Below are 9812 nucleotides of genomic sequence, written 5' to 3'. Positions count from 1 at the left end.
ATTTCCGTGGTGTGTGGTTGATTGAGGTTGAACAGATCTTCCATCTTACATGCCCTGCCTCTCATATTTTCCACAAATTCAATCCAATGAAGGTATAATTTTGAGAGTCTGTTTTCCTTTCTAACCACTTGCCTTCTACTTTACATGCATAGACTTTAAGAGAGTGGTTACTTTACAGACTATAAAGACTAATGTCATAGGCACCCTAAATATGCTTGGACTTGCAAAGCGAGTAGGAGCAAGGTTGTGATACGCTTTTAATAATGATCTCAAACTACTGCCATTAGTTGGTCTCATTTAGTTAGAATTTTTCTGACAAGATTTTGCTTACATCAACTTCAGAGGTGTATGGAGATCCTCTTGTGAATCCTCAACCTGAAGGCTATTGGGGAAATGTTAACCCTATTGGTAGGTTCCTTTATTTCATTCTCATCTTGCACAAAAGAGCTTCTTAAATGGAACTGTTTATGTTTATGAATATGAACACTAAAAGTATGATAAATGGAATTGTGGCTTATATTTAATTTTTCAACAGGTTGTTGCCTTTACTTGAAGCTCTTTAATAGGGAGGAAGATTATGTCAGCTGCAATGCAGCTAACTAAGGTATTTTGTGATCAATTTTATCAGCAAATTCTTTGTGAGATCATGTAATATAAAAACTGTGGCTTTTTCTAGACCTTCGTGGAAAAAGCCCAATCATTGTTTTTGAGGATCTTGACCTTGACAAGAGTACATGTCTTTTATTTTGTACTGAACCTAACTAATATTGAGGTAAATTAATATATTTAATTTTTTATATTTAAATATACGTTAAAAGTAAGAGAAAGAAAAGTTTAATATATTTAGATAATAACTTTAACATTAATTATCTTATCCATTGGATAATAATAAGGCACTATTGTTTATTGAAGATAGTAACTTAGAAAATAAAAAAGTAAAAGCAGTTGAATAATCTACCTTAAAAATAAATTAGAAATATTTAACTTATTTTAAATATTTTTGTTATTTATATCTCAAATTTTTCTCCATTGTGCATGTAAGCCTTTTTTTTTCAGTAATATAGAGTTTGGGCCTGGCCTTTTCGGAGGCCCAAGGCCCTGCCTTACAGAAGGACCCCATACCCTACCTTGTTCCCTCATTTTGGCTCTTGTCACTTTTTCAGAAGCAACTTCCCTCTCCATCCCACACCTCTGCCCTCTGCTAGGGCACACCATCCGCACGTCTCCAAGCTACCAAAACTCCTTTCTTTGTTTCAGGTAAGTGAACTTCGAAGCTCCTGGTTCGTTCATTCCCTTTTCCTCTCCGTTTAAAACGCGTGGTGCGAGTTAGAGTTAAGATTCTTAACTTCAGTTTTGTCCTCTTTTCCAGTTCTAGCCCACTTCCTTGGTTCAGGAGCTGTTATTTCGTTGATCGCAGGTCTGTTGTCTTGTGGTACTTAAACCAAGGTAAGGGAAGCTAGATTCATCAGTTTTAAGTTATTCTTGCCTGTTTTCGGTCGTTGTCTGTTTGTATGCGTGCATAGTGTGTTTTTGTTGGATGAAATGGAGTTGCATGTGTGTTTGGGGGTAGATCTGGGCGGTTTCCGCCATTGCATGTGGGTGGACAGCGATGAACTCCGCTATTTTCGCCCAAGCGAGCTCGTCTCGCCTAGGCGAGAGTATCAGAGCACTCACTGCCACGAGAACTCGCCTAGGCGACCAGTCCGCGTTCTGAGCGACGCCATGTCTCGCTCAGGCGAGGAGGTCTCGCCTGAGCGAGAAATCGTGAAAACCCCACGTTGCTCATCTCGCCTGAGCGAGAAATCGTGAAAACCCCACGTTGCTCATCTCGCCTGAGCGAGAAATCGTGGAAGCCCCACGTTGTTCATCTCGCCTGAGCGAGAATCCGTTGCGTCAGTAAGACCAGCGTCTCGCCTGAGCGAGTTTGCGAATGTGTGACATGTTTTCTTAACTGTTTGGGTGTTTTGGAATTCTTATGAATGAAATTAGCATGTTTGGTATGAGATTGATCATGAGTTTGTGGCTTCGTGATGTTTTAACATGACAATTGGATGAATGACCAAAAAGAGGTGGGAATTGTATGAGAAATATGTTTGTGATGATGAGATAGGCGTAATTCCATGAGTCCCATGGGGAGACTTTATGGTGGCGTGTAGTGTATATGTTAAGATAAGGATTCAAGTAAGGATCGCATCCCGAAACTCTAAAGGGTCAGTGAGTCTCAGGTAGAGAAATCTGACCCAAGTGGTGAGAGTAGCGGGAGGCCCTAGTCTTTAGCAGGATAATGGCCTTAGACGCTTAAAGGCTAACCTCGTGAGTGGTAGGGTGAAACCCATTGGCAATGGCTCTGCAGAGCAGTAGAGGCCACCACGAGTGCAGGCATCCAGTGAATCCGATCTTAATATATGTATCCGGATAATTGAGTCATAGTGTCTTGCTTGTTTGCCATAACATGATCTATGTGCCTCTGTGTTGTATGTCTGGGAATGTTCATGCATTTATTCCTTTATATCATGATAAGTATTATATTACACTAGCTTACCCTTGCATTTTGTGTGTGTTCCTGTTATGTTTTCTCTTTTGCGATGATCACCTTCTGGTGGGAGCAGATGAGAGGGAGGCCCGAGATGAATCCGGGAGACGCAGCAGTGCAGCTTAGATCTTCGCGTCTGGATGTCTTAGGAGTAGTTTCATGGCCATGAGGCCTTTTGTATCAGTTGCCTTGGTGGCAACCCCTTTGCAAGACTGTTAAACTTTTAGACTTGTGTTTCCTCTAAGTAATTCCGGATGACTGTAACAGTTACCATTTCTACGTTTATGTTCATCTGAATGCTTCTCGTTGTTATAACTGTGTGATATTTTATTCAGTAGATTAATCTATTAAAATGGGACGTCACAGTACACATATTTATATCTATATCCACATATATATATATATATATATATAAAAGAATATATTTTTTATATTTTTCTCTTTCTAGTTTTACCTTTTACATCAAAATTACTATTTTATTAATTTTATCATTCAAATAACAGTTATTTTTTAAATTTAATAGTTTTTTTAATTTAACCGTTTTTTTTAATTTAATAAATTTTTAATTAAAAAATTACTCATACAACAAAGAAAATATTTATAATGAAATTAAAAAAAAATTTAAAAATATTATTATTAATTTCACTATACTAAAAAAAAAAGTGACACATGAATATAACATACTTTCGCTGGTGTTAAGGTGTATAGAAAAAACAAGCGATAAAATTTAATTTCATATAACAAGGTTACATGTTACAATAAATATATATATATATATATATATATATATATATATATATATATATATATATATATTACTGTTAAAATATTAAACCCAGTATTTGTTTTAAGAGAATTGAAATTTATATTAGGGCAAATAATATATTTATAGACACAAATAATAACATGTCAAGCAACATAATAATATCAGCACGTAAAAGATTTAATAAATACATATTTATCAGATAAAATATATATATATATAAACGACACATTTATTTTAATTATAAATAAACATGCATTTAAATAAAATTATTGAATATTTTACAAATGTCTTAGTTTTTAGATGTAGTTGAAGGATAACATTAATAATATTATCATTTATAAGAGGATAAAATAAAAATACTACATATTTTATTATATATTAGTAAAAAAGAGCCTTCATATAAACCTAAGAATAATAATTATTATATAATAAATAATAGTCTATTATATTGTTCGAAGAGGTTATTTATTTAAAAGTGTAAATAGACTGGAAATAAATTGACAAGAGAATAATAGTAATAACAATAATTATTATTATTACTAGCAAAATACATGTGCGACAGCTTGTATGTTCGCATTTTTTAATTTTTATAAGAATTTGAGTTAAGATCAATAATATTTACTTTAGAAATATATATATATATATATATATATATAATAAATTTTAAAATAGTTATTAAATAGAATAATTGTTAAAAAAAAGAATTTTTTTGAATAACGATAAAAATAAAAGATATTTAAAAAATGGTTAAAGATAAACTAATTATAAAATAATTAATTTTTAAAATAATAATTAAGAATAAAATTGAAAAACGAAAAGTGGAAACAAAAGAGGGAATCCTCTATATATATTGAATGGACACAAAAGTAGACACAAAAGTTGGTCAAAATAATGTTTCCTTAAAATAATGTAACATTTAGATTTTTTTATCAATGTATATAAATTATTTTCTTGGCAGACTTAAATATATAGGACACAAAAATCATACTTTAATTTACAAAAATCATAATTTAATAGAAAAAAATTGATGCATATGTTTGAACTTTTTTTCCATACTTTTAAATCAACATCAATTTGAACCGTGGAAATATGTGAAATAAAAAAATATAAGTTACAAAAAAAATTAAATATTAAAGTAAAAAAAACTAAACTATTTATAGTAAAAATTAAATATTAAAGTAAAAATAATAATAAAATTAAACAGTATTGTTTTATCGTTTATTTTAAAAAAATGAACTTCTATCAGTTAACTGCTCACTAATTGAATTATGTATTTTATTTTCTCATCTTTCTTCGATGGCCTCTTATCCTAAACATCGTGCACACTCCATTTTTTAATTCAATCACCACCATTAAGACAATGATCGTGAGCTTCTCATTCCCGTCACTACTGTGTAAGGTCATGCCGCCTTGCTCTCATCATCTCACCTTACCGCGGATGAGGTAGCGGGGTGACCCGCCATTTTTGTAAAATTTTTTAATATTTTTATTTTTTTAGATTACTTTCAATTTTTATATATATTATGTTTATAATATATATATATATATATGTATATATACTAATAAATAAATATTTAGAGCATATTTAATTCTCTAAGTACTTTTTAAGTTTCTAATTTATCAATTAATATCTTTAATTGGATAAATTAAAATAATTTTTCGATTTACATGTTAAATTACTTTATTATTAAATTAATGTCATGCATCTTGCATGTTATCATGTTAATGACACGATTGCATGTTATAAATAAGTCATGCTTAATTGCAAAGCTACGACAATTTTTACTTAGTAATTTTATGTGCACAACATACACCATAATTGGCAACTCTAAGCGGGCGACAACATGAAACGACATGTAGCACAACTCATTGACAAGATTGAGAAACTCTACAATGAAGGGCATCAAACTGAGAGTGTCTCGGTGCATATTCCTTCAACCCAACAATAAAAGGGTCCTTCAAGTCATACAATTAGGCAACGTCGAACCAGGAGACCACTCTTCGTGGATGAGGTAGAAGCTCTTTTGCGAACGGTTGAATTACTTGGAGTTATCAATAATATCAGTATCAGTTTACCTGTATGTGGATAACTGACTTTCTAATAACATTTATACCATCAAGAAGGTGGCGCGAGGTTAAGCTACGAGCTTTCTCGGATGCAGACCACATGACTTTTGGAGATCTAAAGTTATGATTGATCTTTGTTTTGTTTTTTTCTTACTACAATTCTTATTAATACTAATTAGATGTAATTATAATTTCATATGACAGGAGAAATGGAACACATTAGTGTACGCGGCAAGAATTCCCTTTGAGTGAAGGAGGGGTGAGCCCATACCTCAGGATCTCTTTGATAGAGTCTTAACTACACATACTCTTGGATAGAGTCTATATGGATAGAATCTAGAAGACTGCTTGGTATGTAGGTATATTTGTTAAAATAAAAACAATTTATCTTATTCTAACTTTTGAATAATGATAGTGAAGTATCTATCTTAAAATTTCTTTGCATTTATAATTAACTATGCAAAATAATTTATAATTAACCATGCAAAATAATATTGAATACTAACTGTAATTATGATCACGACTTAAAATAATATTTTACTTTCTCGAGGATTAAATGAAATATTATATTCATTATATATAGAGTTACTTAATGTGATAAAATATAGCTCTTATCAATTATGGAGAAATTTGGACGATTGGCAATGAGCCTCTTCTATCATTGTGAATATATTGACTTAATAATACATATTCTTTTATAACTTTTCATTGATGCTAAGGGACTAACGGTAACAACCAGTCTTTGTATTTCTGTTCTGACCATTATCTGAATATAATGTATTTTATGAATATGTTTTTGCAGGTATTTAGATGGAGGTGTTATTATGTTTGATATAAGCATTAACGACAAAAAGGTTATATGGATTTTATGAGCTAACTGAGTGCTTTAAACTTATGAATATTGTGATGTGTAATCAAAACTTCTTTTATTAATAGAACCTTTAGTTATGAGGGCTATTGTAGGTCTAGGTATCAATCTTATATTTCATAGATAGAATTTGTGAGAATCAACACAATATCTACTGGTATGCATAGAAAAACTCTCAAGGGTTATGTAATTATGAATTGTTGTATTGAAATTTTTTAACTAAATATGATTTTATTTTTAGAATTATCTGAGAAATAGAAATAAAAAAATGGCAGTTAGAGATGATTGGGATAGATTATTTTAAATCAAATATGAGATGTAATTCTAGAGGAAAGATAGGGAGAAAGAGAAATAGTCATAATATTTAATTGAAAATGAAGGGATAGTAAGTAATTTTTTTGTAATTTTACCCATGAATTTTATTTTACGATATAATAATACATGAAAGATTGAAATTTTCTTAGGCTATGATATTTTCACAAATAAAATTTTAAAATTTTTGACAAACTGCTTTATTTTTAAAAAGATAAAAAAAAGTACTATTTTATTATTTTATTTTAGTTAAAAAATTAAAAAAAAATATTTAATTTAATTTTACATATAAAAACTTTGTCAAGTTTGTAAAAACAAAATTGTCAAAAATTTATTTTTCATTTTCTTAAAATGTGTAAAACAAAATTGAAAGACAATAAAACTTTATTTCATACACATTTATTTTGAATAATGGATATGAAAAGAAATTGTTTTTGTCTCATTCTTTCCTAAATCATATAAGTCATGGCTTTTAGAGACTAAGGAAGAACAAGTGGAATTATGAATAATACAAAGAGGAAAAAATTATGGGTGACAACACGGGTTTGTCTAGCCTGTGTTGATTGTCCAACCCAATTTAACTCATTATATTCTTCACTTGTTAAAAAGTGATTTGACCAAGCTAGTTTCCAGTGAAAAACAGGTTAGATTCTACAGCTTGTCGCGCCATAGGACGGGCTAGCGGGGTGACCCGCCATTTTTGTAAAATTTTTTAATATTTTTATTTTTTTAGATTACTTTCAATTTTTATATATATTATGTTTATAATATATATATATATATATATATATATATGTATATATACTAATAAATAAATATTTAGAGCATATTTAATTCTCTAAGTACTTTTTAAGTTTCTAATTTATCAATTAATATCTTTAATTGGATAAATTAAAATAATTTTTCGATTTACATGTTAAATTACTTTATTATTAAATTAATGTCATGCATCTTGCATGTTATCATGTTAATGACATGATTGCATGTTATAAATAAGCCATGCTTAATTGCAAATATTATGTGCACAGCATACACCATAATGGGCAACTCTAAGCGAGCGACACCATGAAATGACATTTAGCAAAACTCATTGACAAAATTGAGAAACTCTGCAATGAAGGGCATCAAACTGAAAGTTTCTCGGTTCATATTCCTTCAACCCAAGAACGAGAGGGTCCTTCATGTCATACAATTGGGCAACGTCGAACCAGGAGATCACTCTCCGCTGATGAGCTAGAAGCTCTTGTGCGCACGGTTGAATTACTTGGAGTTGAGAGAGGTATGATGTTATCAATAATATCAGTATCAGTTTACCTGTATGTGGATAACTGACTTTCTAATAACATTTATACCATCAAGGAGGTGGCGCGAGGTTAAGCTACAAGCTTTCTCGGATGCAGACCACAGGACTTTTAGAGATCTAAAGGTATGATAGATCTTTGTTTTTTTTTTCTTACTACATTTCTTACTAATACTAATTTGATGTAATTCTAATTTGATATTACAGGAAAAATGGAACACATTAGTGCACGCGGCAAGAATTCCCCCTTTGCGAAGGAGGGGTGAACCCATACCTCAGGAGCTCTTTGATAGAGTCTTAACTGCTCATACTCTTGGATAGAGTCTATGTGGATAGAATGTAGAAGACTGCCTGGTATGTAGGTATATTTGTTTAAATAAAAACAGTTTATGTTATTATAACTTTTGAATAATGATAGTGAAGTATCTGTCTTAAAAATTGCTTTGCATTTACAATTAACCATGCAAAATAATTTATAATTAACCATGCAAAATAATATTGAATACTAACTGTAATTATGATCACTAATTAAAATAATATTTTACTTTCTCGATGATTAAAAGAAATATTAAATTCATTACATATAGAGTGACTTGAATTTGATAAAATGTAGTTCTTATCAATTATGGAGAACTTTGGAAGATTACTTGATTGGTGATTGGTTGTCAGCCTGTTCTATCATTGTTAATATATTGACTTAATAATACATATTCTTTTATAACTGTTCATTGATGCTAAGGGACTAACAGTAACAAGCAGTCTTTGTATTTCTATTCTGACCTTTAACTGAATGTGATGTATTTTATGAATATGTTTTTGCAGGTATTTAGATGGAGGTGTTATTATGTTTGATATAAGCATTAACGACAAGAAGGTTATATGGATTTTATGAGCTAACTGAGTGCTTTAAACTTATGAATATTGTGAGGTGTAATCAAAACTTTTTTTATTAATAGAACCTTTAGTTATGGGAGCTATTGTGGGTGTAGGTATCAATCTTATATTTCATAGATAGAAGTTGTGAGAATCAACACAATATCTACTGGTAAGCATAGCAAAACTCTCAAGGGTTATGTAATTATGAATTGTAGTATTTAAATTTTTTAACCAATTACGATTTTATATTTAAAATTATCTTAGAAATAGAAATAAAAAGTTGCAGTTCGAGATTATTGGGATATATTATTTTAAATCATATATGAGATGTAATTCTAAAAGAGAGATAGAGAGAGAGAAATAGTCATAATATTTAATTGAAAATAAAGGGATAGTAAGTAATTTTTTTGTAATTTTACTCATGAATTTTATTTTACGATATAATAATACATGAAAGATTGAAATTTTCTCAGGGTATTATATTTGCAGAAATAAAATTTTAACTATTTTGACAAACTACTTTATTTTTAAAAAGATAAACAAAGTACTATTTAATTATTTTAATTTGATTAAAAAATTAAAAAAATTATTTAATTTAATTTTACATATAAAAACTTTGTCAAGTTTGTAAAAAACAATTGTCAAAAATTTAGTTTTCATTTTCTTAAAAGGTGTAAAAGAAAATTGAAAGACAATAAAACTTTATTTCATACACATATTTATTTTGAATAATGGATATGAACAGAAAACGTTTTTGTCTTATTGTTAGCAAAATTAGAGAAGTTGTGGCTTTTAGAGACTATGGAAGAATTAGTGGAATTATGAATAATACAAAGAGGAAAAAATTATGGGTGACAACACGGGTTTTTCTAACCTGTGTTGACTGTCCAACCCAATTTAACTCTTTCTATTTTTCACTTGCCAAAAATTGATTGGACCAAGCTAGTTTGCTAGTGGAAAATGGGTTAGAATCTACAGCTTGCTGCGCCGTAGAACGGGCGAGCGGGGTGACTCGCCATTTTTGTAAAATTTTTTAATATTTTTATTTATTTTTAGATTACCTTCAAATTTTTATATATATTATGTTTAT

At 29.9% G+C, this 9812-nt stretch overlaps 1 long non-coding RNA gene across 1 annotated transcript; it reads left to right on the top strand.

Annotated features, from left to right (window-relative positions):
- The first annotated feature begins 234 nt into the window (after positions 1–234).
- Positions 235–2872, top strand: LOC114165920 (uncharacterized). The gene is made up of 5 exons (XR_014993421.1): positions 235–408; positions 536–604; positions 1164–1257; positions 1370–1446; positions 2610–2872. It is a non-coding gene; the product is annotated as an uncharacterized LOC114165920 (long non-coding RNA).
- Positions 2873–9812: the final 6940 nt, after the last annotated feature.

This window comes from Vigna unguiculata, chromosome 3, assembly GCF_037176805.1.
Source record: "Vigna unguiculata cultivar grain cowpea cultivar isolate G323 ecotype 2 chromosome 3, ASM3717680v1, whole genome shotgun sequence".
Classification (NCBI taxonomy): Eukaryota; Viridiplantae; Streptophyta; class Magnoliopsida; order Fabales; family Fabaceae; genus Vigna; species Vigna unguiculata.
This window is presented reverse-complemented; position numbering and strand designations above follow the sequence as displayed.